Source organism: Diceros bicornis, chromosome 23 (genome assembly GCF_020826845.1).
Source record: "Diceros bicornis minor isolate mBicDic1 chromosome 23, mDicBic1.mat.cur, whole genome shotgun sequence".
NCBI classification, from domain to species: Eukaryota; Metazoa; Chordata; class Mammalia; order Perissodactyla; family Rhinocerotidae; genus Diceros; species Diceros bicornis.
In genome coordinates this window covers 11,686,715-11,702,117 of record NC_080762.1, presented here as the reverse complement: position 1 = coordinate 11,702,117, position 15,403 = coordinate 11,686,715, and the positions used below count along the sequence as shown (strand labels likewise).

General features: G+C 40.9%; 1 protein-coding gene and 1 long non-coding RNA gene across 4 annotated transcripts in view; both read left to right on the top strand.

The window, feature by feature from the left end:
- The first annotated feature begins 630 nt into the window (after window positions 1-630).
- Window positions 631-3,839, top strand: LOC131420396 (uncharacterized). Its single transcript, XR_009223529.1, has 3 exons — window positions 631-722; window positions 1,246-1,568; window positions 2,920-3,839. It is a non-coding gene; the product is annotated as an uncharacterized LOC131420396 (long non-coding RNA).
- A 5,549-nt stretch (window positions 3,840-9,388) lies between these two features.
- Window positions 9,389-15,403, top strand: part of NCOA7 (nuclear receptor coactivator 7) — a 149,857-nt gene continuing 143,842 nt past the window's right edge. For 2 of the 3 annotated variants that reach the window (XM_058566352.1, XM_058566350.1), the window contains exon 1: window positions 10,029-10,442. The gene's annotated coding sequence lies outside the window, so the exon portion shown is untranslated. Of the gene's footprint in view, window positions 9,744-10,028; window positions 10,443-15,403 lie in introns of those variants that run through there. The other variant, XM_058566351.1, reaches the window with a different exon arrangement.

The window sequence follows — 15,403 nt, the reverse complement described above, 5'->3', positions numbered from 1 at the left end:
GATGCAGAATAGGCATAATCCCTCCTAAAATTATTTTCTCCTTTTAGTAGTCAAACAAAGCTCAAGATTAAACAAAGGCTTAAAAATTAATGCTTGTATACACATCCAAATTATCTCTAAAAGATGGAAAATGCAATTTGAGAAAAGGCTTAACAATTTTTTGGACAAATATATTTAGAGTAACTTTAGAATCAGGGATCTTTATGCTGTTTATTTGATTGTATCTGTAAATAGGTACGGTGTATTTTAAATCTTAGATTACATAATATTTAAACACTAACTGAATTTTTATGATTGGAAAAAACATCAACAATCAATCACCAAAAGATAAGCAGATGAAACACTCGCATTTTAGGTTGCCGGTAACAGAAAACAATGACTTCCCTGACCGGGAATCGAACCCGGGCCGCGGCGGTGAGAGCGCCGAATCCTAACCACTAGACCACCAGGGAACCTGACAAGAATGCTTCCTGAAATGTATTTGGTTCTTTAAACGTCTCGACGTAAACGTGGCCAGTAAAAAACAAGATTGTTGCCTCTAAGCCCCACCCGCTTTGTTCCGGTTCTGTGTCTCAGTCTCCTAAACAGAGGCAAATTCTCAGCACCGCCAGGCGAGCTCCGCCGGGTTCCAGAGGGATCAAGGTGGACCCTGCAAATCCAATCCTCTTCCCACTGCCATGCTGGAAAAGACGCCCTGAAATTTCGTTCTGATTATGTAACGCGTAAATATCTATAGCTAGACAAATGTTAAAGTACTGTGCAGAACCTTGTAATTTGCTTTATTATTTTCTTAATCGTCTAGATGCTCTTTCTAAATCTAACCTCTGTCTCTGTCTTTCCCTCGTACACAGATGTTAAGTCCCACTAAACAGTTTACTAAATCGGACGATAGATTGCCACCGAGAGTGTTGCACGTTGTAGAGCTGGTGCGACACCGCACACGTCCTTGGCACAAAGCACATGCTCTATAAATGTGGGCGATGCAGGGCCACGGGGCCTTATGGGACGCTATAGATATATAGATATAGATATATAGATAGATATAGATATAGATATAGATATAGATATAGATATAGATATAGATATCGTGATGATTACTTATTTGAGAGTTTGGGAGTCAGGCTAACAAGGCTGAAAGAGCCTTGTGGGTGAAGTGCCTAGTGAACAAGAACCAGGACATCTGCAAGAGAAGCCAATAAACCCTTCAAACCCACCGTGTCCATTATCCTCATATTTTTCATACAGTGTTAACTGGACAATTGCTTCACCTCTCCGCATTATGTACGAGACGCGGCCAGGAAATGATGCAATTACCAAAAGAATCAAGGAACCTTCCAGCCCAGCCTCAATTCAGAAATCCTTGTGAAATACGAGCAGAAGGCAATAGGATGTAACTCAGCTTTGAAAGTGCCAACCGTTACAGCTGAACAAATGTAACCCAAGAGACTCCGCTCCGCTGCAAGATGGAAGGAGGCTTAAGCAAAACACTTATAAATTTGTAACGAACTTGCTCATGACATCCGGCGCCGGTGTGAGTTACAGCCGTCATCCGTCAGCACAGAATTCAGGTGAGCCTATGCTGGAATATTGTTACTTGTTTTCAGCAACTCAGAGATGGCGTTTAGATATTGATAAAATTTATCTAAAATTATTTAATAATATGCAAACAGAAAGATTAAAAGGACTTATTAAGACTAATTAATAAAGATGGAAAATCACCAGAAGAAATTTCTAAATTATTATATTTTGGGTGGGACACACACCTCTTTCCTATATCAAGGAATTTTTAGGAAATCAAGTTCGGTAGAGGGTGCTCTGACTTCTCATTTGGGGATTACCAGAGTTTAGCATTGGAGTGTCTGGTTATGAATAAAAAGATAAAGCAGATATTATTTTTAGAATAATTTTAAGTTTTCATCGGTTTAGTGACAATATTGTACCAAAGGAACAAAAGGGTATAGTGAAAACCACCATCTCTGTCTTATACCCTAATCTCTCCTCATTTCCTCTTCCCAGAGGTAATGTTAACAGCTTCTTCTGTATCCTCCTAGAAATAGTCTATGCAGATACAAACTAATATCTATCTCTTTTTTCCCCAACTTTTTATCTTGAATCATTCCAAATCTACAGAAAATTGCAAATGTAGGACAATGAACACACATACATCCTTCATCTAAACCTGTGCTGTCCAATTTAGCAGCACCAGCAACATGTGGCTATTGTGCATTGAAATGTGGCTAGTACGAATGTAGATGTGCTATAAGAGTTGAATGCTTACTGCATTTTTAAGCCTTAATATGAAAAACAAGAATGTAAAACATCCCATTAATAATTTTTACATTGATTACATTTAAAATAATTGAATATATTGGGTTAAAATATTAAAATTAATTTTACTTTCTTTTTACTTTTTTAATGTAGCTACTACAATATTTTAAATTATATATGTGGCTTACATTATGTTTCTGTTTTACAGTACTGATCTTGATTCACCAGTTGTTAATATTTTGCCATATTTGCTTTCTCCCGATTTAGTGTTTCTGAACTACTTGAGGTTAGTTGCAGACTTCATAATACTTTACTTCTAAATACTTTATCATATATTTCCCAATATCAAGCAATACAATTATCACACTTAGGAAATTTAAATTTAATAAACTATTTTTATTATATAGTCAAAAATTAAATTTTCCAATTGTCCTAGTAACACCTTTTATTCTTTTTCTTTTTATCCAGGATCCACTCAAGGATTATACATTGCATTTAGTTGTCACATTTCTGTAGCTTCCTTCCTTTAATCTGGAACAATTTCCCAATCTTTTTCTTCTTCTTCTTTTTTTTTTTATAACATTGATTTATTTGAATAATGGAGGACAGTTGTTTCAGAAAGTCTCTCAGTTTAAATATTTCTTTTGGCAGGAAAGCTACATTAAGTGATGTGTCCTTCTCAGTGCATTACATCAGAAGCACAGAATGCTGATGTATCGCATTGTCTCTGATGGTAAATGTGGTAAGCAGAATAATGGCCCCCACGGAGACATCCCTGTCCTCATCTCCAGAACATGTGAATATGTTACTCTGCATGGCAGTAGGAACTTTGCAGGTGTGATTAAATTAAGAATTTTGAGACAGAGGAGATTATCCTGGATTATCTGGGTGAACCCTAAATCCTCACAAGGGTCCTTATAAGTGATGGAGGGAGGCAGGAGAGTCAGTGTCCCAGTGATGTGATCTGAGGAAGACTCAACCAGTGTTTGTTGGCCTTGAAGATGGAGGAAAGGGACGTTGAGCCAAGGAATGCAAGTGGCCTCTAGAAGCTGGAAAAGGCAAGGAAAGTTATTCTCCCCTAGAGCCCCTAGAAAGAAAATAGCCCTGCCAACACTAGATTTTAGCATAGTGAGATGTGTGTTAGACTTCTCGACTAGAGAACTGTAAGGTAATACATTTGTGTTTTTTAAGCCACTAAGTTTGTGGTAATTTTTCACAACAGCAATAGGAAATTAATACAGTTAAGTTTGATCATTTGGTTAAGGTGTCTGCCATATTTCTCCATGATACAGTTACCTTTTATACTTGTAATTAACAAATGTTGAAAAAAGCAATTATCACCCATGGAAGTAATACTTTGAGAATATATGTCTTTTCTGTTCTTCAGCAAACTTTCACCCAATGGTGTTAGCATCCACTGATGATCCTTGCCTGAATCAATTATTACTATGTTGATTACAAAACGGTGATATTTTAATTTTATTATTCTCATATAAAGAACTTTCCTTGCTCTCCTCCCTCTTTTTATCTTTATTTAATTTTCAAATATCAGTTTGAACAATTCTTTTTTCTTTGTGTTTTTATTTAAAGTATTATCTATTGCTATATCTATATAATTATTGATATAATCTATTGCATTATTCATTTAATACTTAAATTGTCCCAAATTTGGCAAGAAGGAGTCTCTTCAAGCTGGCTCCTGTATTCTTTTGACGTGTCCCTATAAGTTCTTGAGCACTTCTTTACTTTCTGGCATAAGCTGGTCCAGGCATACCCTGTACTTTATAGATTAATTTAGGGAGAATTTAACATCTTTATGTATATATCTTTTCTTTTTTAATTTCCTTTTTTTATTTTTACACACAGAGTGGCATACTTTATGTAACTCTCTGTAACCTATTTTTTTTTTTTTTTTGTGAGGAAGATCAGCCCTGAGCCAAATCCATGCCAATCATCCTCTTTTTGCTGAGGAAGACTGGCCCTGGGCTAACATCTGTGCCCATATTCCTCCACTTTATTTGGGATGCCACCACAGCATGGCTTGACAAGCGGTGCATCGGTGCGTGCCTGGGATCTGAACCCGGGCCGCCAGGAGCGGAGCATGTGCACTTAACCGCTACACCACCAGGCGGGACCCTTCTGTAACTTTTTTTATTAATATCTTCTGAAGGATGTCCATTGTTTACATAAAGTGTTTTCCCATTATTTTTGATAACTGCATGGCATTCCTCTGTAGAGACATTATATTAAAGCAGTTCCATATCATTGGGCATTTAGATTGTTTCCAGTCTTTTGTTGTTACCAAAGAACTACAATGAATAACCTTGGCCCAAAATAATTTGGTATTTAGTTCTTATTAATTTGCCCACAAGGGACTAACCTTATAGAATTCTGATTTGAAAATGCTCTTATATTTTGCAAGAAAAATCATGGCATCCAATTCAAATTCAGTTATCAATTATTGACAATTTTATTTTTCAATTTGATTTCAACCTTACTCAGCTATCCTTCTTCTGTTCATTAATTTGTTCATTCACTGAAAAAATATTTATTAACTATCTAATAGATGTTAGAAACCAAAGACATCAAGGTGAACAAAACAGGATCCCTGACCTTGAAGCTTAGTCTGGTGGGGTTCAAGTAAACAAGGAATTACAGTATGGTAGAGTAGTGGATAGTAAAAGAAATGTATGACTATACTTTAACTTAGTAAATATATTTACTAGATTAAAAATGCATCATTCATCACCCATACTTTGCTGATGGAAATGTAAAATGGCACAGCCACTCTGGAAAATCATTTGGCAGTTTCTTTTAAAGATGCACTTACCACATGACCCATCAATTGTACTCTTGGGCATTTATCCCAGAGAAATGAAAACTTAAGTTCACACAAAATCTGCACATGAATGTTTGTAGCAGCTTGAGTCATAATAGCCCCAAACTGGAAACAACCGAAATGTCCTTCAGTGGTGACTGGTTAAACTGGGACATCCATACCATGAATATTTATCAAAAAAAAGGAACAAACTGTTGATACACAAAACAACTTAGATGGATGCCAAGGGAATGAGGCTGAGTGAAAAAGAAAAAAAAAAAAGCCAATCCAAAAGGTTACATACTGTATGATTCCATTTATACAGCATTTTTGAAATTATAGAGATGGGACCAGATTAGTGATGGACAGGAACTAGAGATGTGGTGGCAGGAGGATGGATGTGATGGTAAAGGGGTAGGTTGTGGGAGCTTTGTGGTGATAGAACAGTCCTGTATCTTATTGTAGTAGTGGTAGAAGAGTCTCTACAGATGATAAAATTGCATAGAAAACACACGCACACAAGAGTATATGTAAAATTTCACATGAGTATATGTGAAATTTCAATAAGCTCTAAAGATCGTACCAATGTCACTTTTCTCGTTTTGATATTGTACTGTGGTTATGCAAGATGTTTTCATTGGGGGACAACTAACCCACACATCGAGGGTGGGGGAAAACCCAGGACTTCCCTATACATTTTTGCAACTTTCTGTGAGTCTATAATTATTTTCTCCAAAAAACTCCCTTTTCAGCTTATTGCACTGTAAATCTCTTTCACCCAGTAAATCCAAACAACCATCACCACTTACTGTCACTTTGTATCTAGGAATTCATTTCAGCATTTTAAATGATATCTTAGCACCCATGTCTCATCACCAGCCTATTTGAATAAGTTTTTTGGAAAATGTAAAAAGTCAATAATGAATTCTCAAGCTAGTGAAGAGACTACTTTTAGCAGAAATAAGACAGCAGAAGCTGTCCGAAAGCAGCTGTTTTTAAATGGTGAATAAAAGAAAAGGGCAAATTTATTGGGCTTCACCTAAATAATCAGCCATCAGCTCTAGGTGCTGATGGGCACCCAGACAGCAATCCATTTCTATATATGTCAGTATTTCTTTCTCAATACACTCTGGCAGGCTCCTCCTTTCAAATCTCAAGGAGATTTCTACCCCATCTTTAGACTTTCTAACAAGCTGAGAGAAGCACTGAACCAAGGTCCATCCACAAAAGGACCTATTTATATTCCTCTCAAAACTCTAGGTGGAATCTATGATGCGCTGGATCAACGACCCCAGTTGTGAAAATGAGCCACTGCCTTCAACACCATTAAATAGTGAACTCTGTTCAGCCTCCTTAGATGCAGGATGGCTACCTGCAGACCTCCACAGATGTCATCAGTGTTTACCTCCTGTGGAACTCCCATGTCTCAACCAGCCTAAGTCAGTGTGAAAGGAGGTCTTTCTCTCTGTGCTAGAAAAAGGAGAGTAGGTTTAACCACTAAAGAGTGAACTTTCCTGGTGCTGGTAGACTAAACTCATCACCCAATGCACAAAGCTCCTTTACCCCTTTACAGAGAAAATTTCCAAAGAAGTTTCAACTCTTTCAGTGATTGTGAGCTCATTACTTATCCATTGGCAAAGGGTTAGAGCTGTATTTGCCAGTGTTCCTGGAATTCCAGTTCCATGAAGGTTACCAGTGTTGTGCTTAAAAAGACATACTAGCCATAGTTCTTTATTACAAAATTATCTTTAGATAGATATGTAGGAAAAATACTGAAGACGTTTGCAATAATTGTTGCTACTGTTTGGTGATGTTTCTCAAAACCATGGAATTCCTACCCCAGGAAGTCGCTTGGGAGAACACTTGATGCCTGAGCTCAGGGATCCTGATGCCTCCCACTGGTCCACTTCCTACCCTGTGGAGCAACAAGCGGGAGGGCAAGTGAAGTGACCCCTCTTTTCTTCCTTTAAGAGCTGAAGGGATCTCTGCTTCTCCGCATGTACCTCAAGTCTCATCATACTGCCAGTCTCATGTACCTCAAGTTTCAGGGTTCTTTGTCTCAGAAAAAGTGAGATGACAGTTCTACCTAAATTGCCCTACAATGGCCTCTACCGTTCAACAGAGCAAGGCCAGCTTTCATATTTAACAGAGGCCCTCATGCCCATCAAATCACTGTAGCACTCTAATTTTTCATTAACAGCATTTACCAAGCACCTTCTATTAGCCAGGTATAGTGAGGGATGTGAGGGATACAGTTATTAGAAAAGGAAACATTTATTAGAATAATGTGTCTTGTTAGGGTAATAGTTAACTTTTATTGAAGGCCACATTCTAGACTTTAGTCTACACATCATTCATGGATTATCTCATTTAATCCTTATATCCACCCTGTGAAGTTGGTATCATCATCATCCCCCTTTTACAAATAAAGCAACAGAGATTAAGTAACATACCCAGGGTCAGCTCATGGTGGAGATGTGCTCTGAAGCCAGAGCCTGAATTCTTAGAGATTACCATGTTCTTAAGAAGTATACATTCTAATGAGGTTTGACCTGTAGTGTACTAAGATTTCCCAAATTATTTTATGTATTCTTTCTTATCTCCCAATTAAAATTTGACTTTCTATTTAGAGCAGTGCTGTCCAGAAGAATTTTCTGCAGTGACGGAAATGTTCTGTGCTGTGCTGTCCAAAAGAGTAGTCACTAGCCACATGGGGCTCCTCGGCGCTTGAAATGTGGCTACTGGAATGAAAAACTGCATTTTAAAATTTAATTTCATTTAAATTTAAATGGCCACATGTGGCTAGTGGGTACCATTTGGACAGCACAGATCTAGAGGATAACGAAATGGTTTTATTTCTTCTGATTTCTCTATAAAGATGAGGCTTAGTCAAATCAATAAATGCTGAGTTAATGAAAAAGAATGAGTGAAGAATCTTTAAGGGGGAATTCCCCCCCAGCCCCCTACCCTAAGCTGGGGAGTGGAAATCTTTATTATACCGGGACTTTCACTGTAATAAAATGTTATAAGCATGTGATACAGCATGCAGTCCTAGAGGAGTTCATGAAGATAATAAAAAGGATCCTTCAATTACAAGCAATGTTTTCAAAAGGCTGGCAAACATTTTATAATTGATGGTTACTACTTTTAAAATACATACTCAGTTATATCTTTGCCTAATAAAAAAGATCACTAGTTAATTTGTTTCACTAGTTAATTTGTTTCTTGACAAAACATGGCGTCTACAGAGAGAAAAACAAAAGGGGATGCTTGGTGGCGAAAGGATGGAAACAGGGAAGAATTGCAACTCAACGGACACTTCCTGCAGAAACTACATCCTAAAGCAGACCTCTATGTCAACTTTGCTAAAGAGTAAGCAACCGCCAAATGCTCCTCATTGTGACTTCATCCTGTGACTTATACATCACATATATACATATACATTCCTGTAATTGAGTTATTCTGATTTGGGGGCAAAATATGATGAATAATAATAGGTATCTATTGAAAATAAACTGGGGCTCTAGATCTGAGTCCCTAGAAGTGACCGAGTTATGTCTCCTTTTTCCTGATCTCAAAACGGTGCAGATCCTACCCTGCTCCCCACTAGATCTCCACTTTGCTTAAAAGAACTCATCTCAAAAATTCTTAGCGATTGTATCACAGTTTGTACTGCTATGGAACATGTCTTAGCCTCTTTTTAAAAAATTAACCTTAGATTTCAAAATCATAAAAGCACTCATCAAAGAAGTGTGAGAGCAGCTCAGTTTCTCTGGAAATCCAAACCATGTTCTTTTGATTCCGTGAAATCAGCTCTTTATATTTATAGGAGCCTAATCTTCCCTTGAAAATAATTTGCAAATAACACAATGCCTATAGAAAAAAGAGGAAAACCCCCGATTCTTCACATTCAGACCAAAACTATGTAAACCTGAGGTCCAATTTTATACATGCTCAGCGCAGCATTGGGCGCTTATTCCATATTTTGCAAGACAGTATAACACAACCACTTGCAACTGAAATCTCAAAGCCACCACGGTTAAATGCTTCGCTCCGCCTTCCATCCGAGGCTGTTACAGCATAAGCAGCATCAACAGCCCAGAGGAGGCCGCTATCTAATGTGCCTGTGTGTATGGCCTCTGACGCACCAGTGTTATCAGACCGGCTGCAGGCTCTGCCTTGAGTTTTTCTGTGTGTAAGGGTAAACTTCAAGGCCAAATCCTCCTAGTCATCTTGCAGTGCTGGTCATGGGATCACACAGCGCCCGAGTGGGGATGGGCAGCTCACAGGCCCTGACCTGCCGCTGATGCAAATCCTCCCAACCAAGGCTCTCTCGGGTGTCTGCCAAGAGTCAGCCTGGAGGGCCCAACTGCTACGTCCCTTTTGCTGTAATGACTGGAATTTGGCAGCATCCGCGATGCTGTACCGGGGACGGGTGCGGGAGGGGGAGGAGATGGCGGGCCCCTCTGCGAAACGCCACGCCGGAAAGGACAGAGGGATGCACTTATTGTGGCCAATGGTCCCCGAGCTGGAAGGAAATTCAAGGCTTTAAAGCTCGGGGAGACGCTGTAACGCCAGTTCTGCTCTCAAAGCCTTACTTTCCTCGAAGAGTGGCGGGCACAGCGGGCCAGCCGTAGGGGATGCGCCCCGGGGCGAGGTAAGCAGACCCTCCTAAACTCCGCCGCCCGGCGTCCTGCCGCCCCGGCAGCACCGAGCTGGCTCTCGGGAGGCGTCACAATGGGCCGAGGCCTGCGGAGGCCGCGCGCGCAGCTCTCCAGGGCGGAGCCGCCGGGCCCGGGCTGGGGCTGTGCCGGCGCAGCGGAGGCTGCAGCAGCCGGGGGTGGCGGGGCTGGCCGGCCTCCCAGCTCGGAGGGCGCCGGGGCGGGGAGGATGCCGCAGCTGCAGCCCCAGCCGCCGAGCCAGGTCGCGCAGCTCCCCGGCCCCCGCCGCTGCGGAGGGGCGCAGAGCGTGGCGCGGGCCGGGCGGAGCTAGAGGCGGGCTTCTGCACCGCGTCGCGCCACCCGCAGTTCCCCGCCTCCGGCCGGCCCGGGAGCCTGTCGCGGCCGATGCCCTGACCGCGGGCGCAGCTGCAGGGTTGGCAAGGTGCCGCGCGCGGGGCGAGGCCCGAGGAGTCCGGGCGGCCGCCAGCTCCGGACGCGGGTCCCCGGGGGCGCGCGCCTCGGCGCTCCTCCCTCCTGCCCCTGCTCCTCGGCGCACGGTCCTCCCCCGACCTCCCTTCCACCCACCCTAGAGGATGCGCTCCCCCGCGCCGAGCAGCAGAGGCCACCGCTCCCAGAAATGCGTGCGCCCGATCCCCTTCTCCTGGACCCGAGGAGCCGGTGCCCCCGCCCTGTAGGTAGGTGGGTGAGCCGGGGACCAGCCCTCGCCGCCGCCCGCAGCTGATGCTGCCGCTGGGGAAAGGCGGGGGGCAGGGGCCACGACTCGCCAAACTTGCCTCCCGCCGCGGGTCGGCGGGGCGCTCGGAGGTGTGCTTATGGCGTTGGGGGCAGCCCCCTGTTAACCTGACAACCTCTGCTTGAGCTCGGGAGGCCGAGCGTGGCGAAGGAGAGCTTGACCCTTCCCCGCCCGCCCCCTGGGCCCGTGGGGTGCGCGCTGCCGGAGGGGGTGGGGAGGACGAGTTGGTGTGTGCTTATTTGCGAGGAGGAAGACTATTGGATTTTCAGCAGCTCAGGTAGAAGCGTTTACCGTAATTTTTCAGCGGCGTGAGCAGATGCGTTCTTCCTGTTTTAGCTAAACATATAGCCACGCAAAGCGTTATTTAGCGGTATATAGAACTTGCTGTGGATTTTTGTGTATTTCACAGCTGGCTGGCTGATATATAAAATTGATGACTCAAACCCTTACAGTCAACATTTTAGGGCCAGTTAGAGAAGGTCCTTCTAGAAGACACATTATTCCGGAGATGGATGAGGCTGGGGATATTCTCGTGCAACCTCCTTGGGAGCCTCCTGCTTACGTGAAGGGATGTGTTTAAGAGTGGCAAGTTTGATACAGGTGTCGGGAGTTGAGAATCTGCTGGAAGGATGCTCCGAGTCGGCCAGCAGAGGCAGCCTTGGGCACAGCCTAGCTTCCCACTAGATATTACGGTTTGTATTTCTGAAAAACTGGTTATGAATTCCTTCTTCTCCCCCAAGTGTAAAGTTCATACATCAGAGCTTTTGGCAAGACTCTCTCTTCACAGGCTGTCATTTTTTATTTTGTGTTAAGCAGTAAGGTATAGAGTTTTGGAAAGTGGATCACTATAACCTCCAATTTTATGTTAACGTATTAAGGTTAAAGCTTTGGGAAATGAACCAGTGTAAGCTCCAGGAGAACAGAGTCTTCGTCTTCAATCCTGTAATCCCTTGCGTCTGATGCACGAAGGGCGCTCATTAGTTATTTGTGGAATGAACTGCGTTTCAAGCTTCATCTAAAGACAATTTAGGATTAAAATGTATTTGTGTGTCCTGTGGCCAGTGAAGTTTAACTGGATTTTAAAAATTGCTTCTTTGTATGAATAGTCAAATTCGGTTGTCTTAACGTCAGAGTTTGAATTTTGACATTTTTAGGAACATATACTATTCTTCTCTAAATGTATTAAATGAGGTAATTTTCTCCAACTCCTAACGTAAATTCATTGCATGTCTAAGCTTGCAGATTTTCCAGTCTCGTTGGTAATCAGACTTATTTCAATTAAACTTTCAAGCACAATAAAAAATATATATAATTCATGTTTAAAAGAAAATTCTAAGTTACTCCAGAGGTAGCAGTGATTTGGTTAATAAGTGACATATTAGCTAGTTTTAGAGTTGAGTTGTTGTGGTTAATCTAATTATAATATATTCTGTTACAGGTAAAGGTAAAAATAAAGCGTTTAGAAGTTTCTGTCATCTCTAAATGATTCAAAGTAAATGGTATAGATGTACATTTTCAACTGTATGGGTTTTCTTCAGTATAAGCATATCAACTTACAAGGTTGACAACCAGGGTGGCTGTGAAATTGGGTTTGGAAGATTCAGTGCCCTTCTGCTTTTAAATTTTATGTTATGTTGAAAAAAATCAAGGATAACTGCATCACATTTCATTTGCTTTAATTTTGCACTGTGATATTTCTTGTTTTGATTTTGTTTTTCTTTTGCTGTTATGTAAGTTTTATGAGTCAGTATTAACCTCTTTTCAATCACTTTGCTTAACAAAATTATCTGGAAGTGGTCTAGTCATTTCTTTCTTTCCTTCTTTTTTTTGTCATTTTAATACCTTTTCACCATCCTCACTACATATTACCGAAAAAACTTATTTGCACAATATTACTATTGCTTCTCCAGCCTGCTTGAGTTCTTCAAGATGGTGAGGAATTAACACGTTCATGGAAAAGGTGGTAAGATTGGGGGAACCAACAGTGGGAGGGAACTTATGAAAAATATATTATGATTTATTAAAACAAAGCAAACATTCCCCCATGAAATAAAGATAATGGCATTTTACACATCTTAAATTTGAGATCAAGGCTATCGAGCCATTAATTTACATAATTCTTCCTTGCTTACTTCAGACTTCTCAAAAGAGCCTTCCCCTGTAGATACAGTAAACTCTTTGTTGCAGCTAATAAACATTTATTTGTTCATTTGACGGATAGAAGTTCAGTGTTTAGACAGTGCGGGCACTCTTGGCCTTGAAATCAGTCACGTAAGAGCTGGTTCCTAATCTCAGAATGGAAGAGGTATTTTTCTGTGTCCTGCATCCAAGTGCGCAATGCCTCTGCGATTGGTTGCCTCACTACCTGGGTCCTGTCTGGTGAGCCTCCAGCACCCTGCCTCCACATGTACCACTGGAATGCAATTCTAAGACCTGCATTCACTCTATCTTATCTTTCTGTATTTTTCCTGAGGTTTTATTGCTGAAACCTCTATCTCTTCTTTGCTAAATGTTACTTACTGTCCTTTATTATCTCAGCATAATTTTTTATCCCACTCCTTTTTTATCCCAGCCCATAATGTTTGTTGTTGTTTACATCCAATGGGATCCAGTCAATTCACATATGTTGGAACCAAAATTGTTATGGTTGCAGAAAAAGTATAGAAAAGAAAGTGTGTATAACCTTGAATTTCAAATAGAAGGCACTGGTGGTTGAAAAGTCATTGTTGTGTACTCATCTCCACTCAGCAGTGGGAGAGAATGCCTTTGTTTCTGCACATGCCAGAGAATACGAATTGTCTGCTCATAAATTTGATAAGAAGCTTAATTGAGAGAAACGATGTTTACAGAGGCTTGGCTGAACAAAGGCCGTGATATCCACCCATTCCCCTCCAATTCTAGGTGTTAGACCAGATCTTCAGAAACTATGTACTTTGGTTATATTGTTTTGCATCCTTTGCACTCCTCTCCCCCAATTTTGCTCACACTGAGGGATTCTGTTAATGAAGACGGTCATAAGAAACCTACCGTTATGTTACTTAAGAGATGTGGTTATTAAGATCACTGTCCCTTTTACAGCTCCTGTTTGAACACCTGTGCAAGAAATTCCATTCAGCTCCAAATGCCAAAGAAAAGATTTAGTTCCGCTGAACAGATGTGTCTATTTTTCATCATGCAAAACTAGAATCACATCATTGATTCTGTTTCCCTTTCTGATTTGGCTACTAGGAAATGCAGAGTCAAATTTGCAACTCAATTTTAATAACCCTGTAAAAACCTGTGACCTAATATTGATGTTCTAACTTTCCCTTTGGTCTTGAGCTTCTGTTCTACCTTGTTTTTCTTGATTCTGATTGTTACCTAATTATATTTTCCCGTTTTATTGAATTTATTATTTTAAGCTGACTCACATCCTTTGTAGAAAAAGGCAAAATATAAAACATAAAACCAAATAAAAGAAAACATTTGCAGAACTGATCTGTGGACACAGTGTGTTTTTGATTAACAAGTTTAATCGATTCCATTAAATATGTTTTGAACAAGCATGGCAAGTTGAGTATGTTTGAGCTTATATAGCCAAATGGAAAACAGTGTTAAATAGTTTTGCGAAACTAAATTCTAGTTATTTTTTAACTATTAAATTTATGTCCACTTATTACTAATTTAAAATTGGTAAAACCATTCATTTTAAGTCAGTTATTTCTGGAGTACCTGCCTTGTATGCTCTGAACAGGAGATTTCATTCCATATAATTAAATGCTGAACAGGAGATTTCATTCCATATAATTAAAAAAAGTCATTTTTAGCCAAAAAGCTAGCTTATGCTAGCTTAACACTCGCCACACTGGACCTCACGTCTGACCTTTTTCACATCAATAATTTACTTGATTCATCTTTGCTTTAATAAATCAGATGTAGATTCTTCTTTGAGCCTCTTTTATTTACATTAGCATTTAAAAGATTGAGCTCCATGAGTTAACTGACCAGACTTTCTTCATTCTGGTGTTTGACAACTACCTGATAACTATTTACCAGGTAAATGGTTATTTACATCCATATGATGCCAAGTTCAGTTTAATATGTTTATCACCCAGGTCAACAGAGTTGCCCTTCTCAAGGGTCAGTCGTTGGGCAATCCAGGAGCCTTTGGGGTAAAAATAATCTGAATTCAAAAGTGCAACTTGAAACATTGGAGGGGGTTTGGAGGGAGATGTGGGCAAATTTTTACGTGGCGGCACCTCGTTCTGATAACCTCCGTGTCTTTTTTAAAACAATTATTTTTATGGAAGGTAATATCTTCATGTGATTTAAAAGGTACAAATGGGTGGTATACAGTGAAAGGACCCCCTCTCATCCTTTTTCCCTGTTACCTGCTTCCCCGTCCACTGGCAGCCACTATTGTCAGTTACTTGGGAATCCTTCCGTGACACTTTATGCATATACAAGCAAATATGCACACTCAGCCTGCTCATTTGATTTCCTAGCCATTTCTCGAATTCCCTTCTTGCCATTCCCACCACCCTTGTTTGGCTCCTCGGATGCTTTGGACAGTTGCCTGCGTTTTCCCTTTCCCTACATTTCAGCCAGTCGTCTTTCTAAACGTCCCTCTTCAAACCTAAAGGATTCCCATCCTATGCAGGAAGGAGTCCACCACAAATCTTAGCCTGGTCTCTTGGGCCCCTGAGGAATTCATCTTTTGCCCCCCTGCCCCTACCGGTCATGCATTTGGCCCATACTTGTTCTTAACTAACCCTCCCACTCTCCCCCCAATCAGGGACTCTTAAAATCTGATGAAAGTCATGGTCTCATCACACACCATTTTTCCTACATGTCCTGGTTTGTGGACCCCAAGTTAAGAATCTCTCTTTTAGTAATACAGAACTGATTGTCACCCCTGCCCAT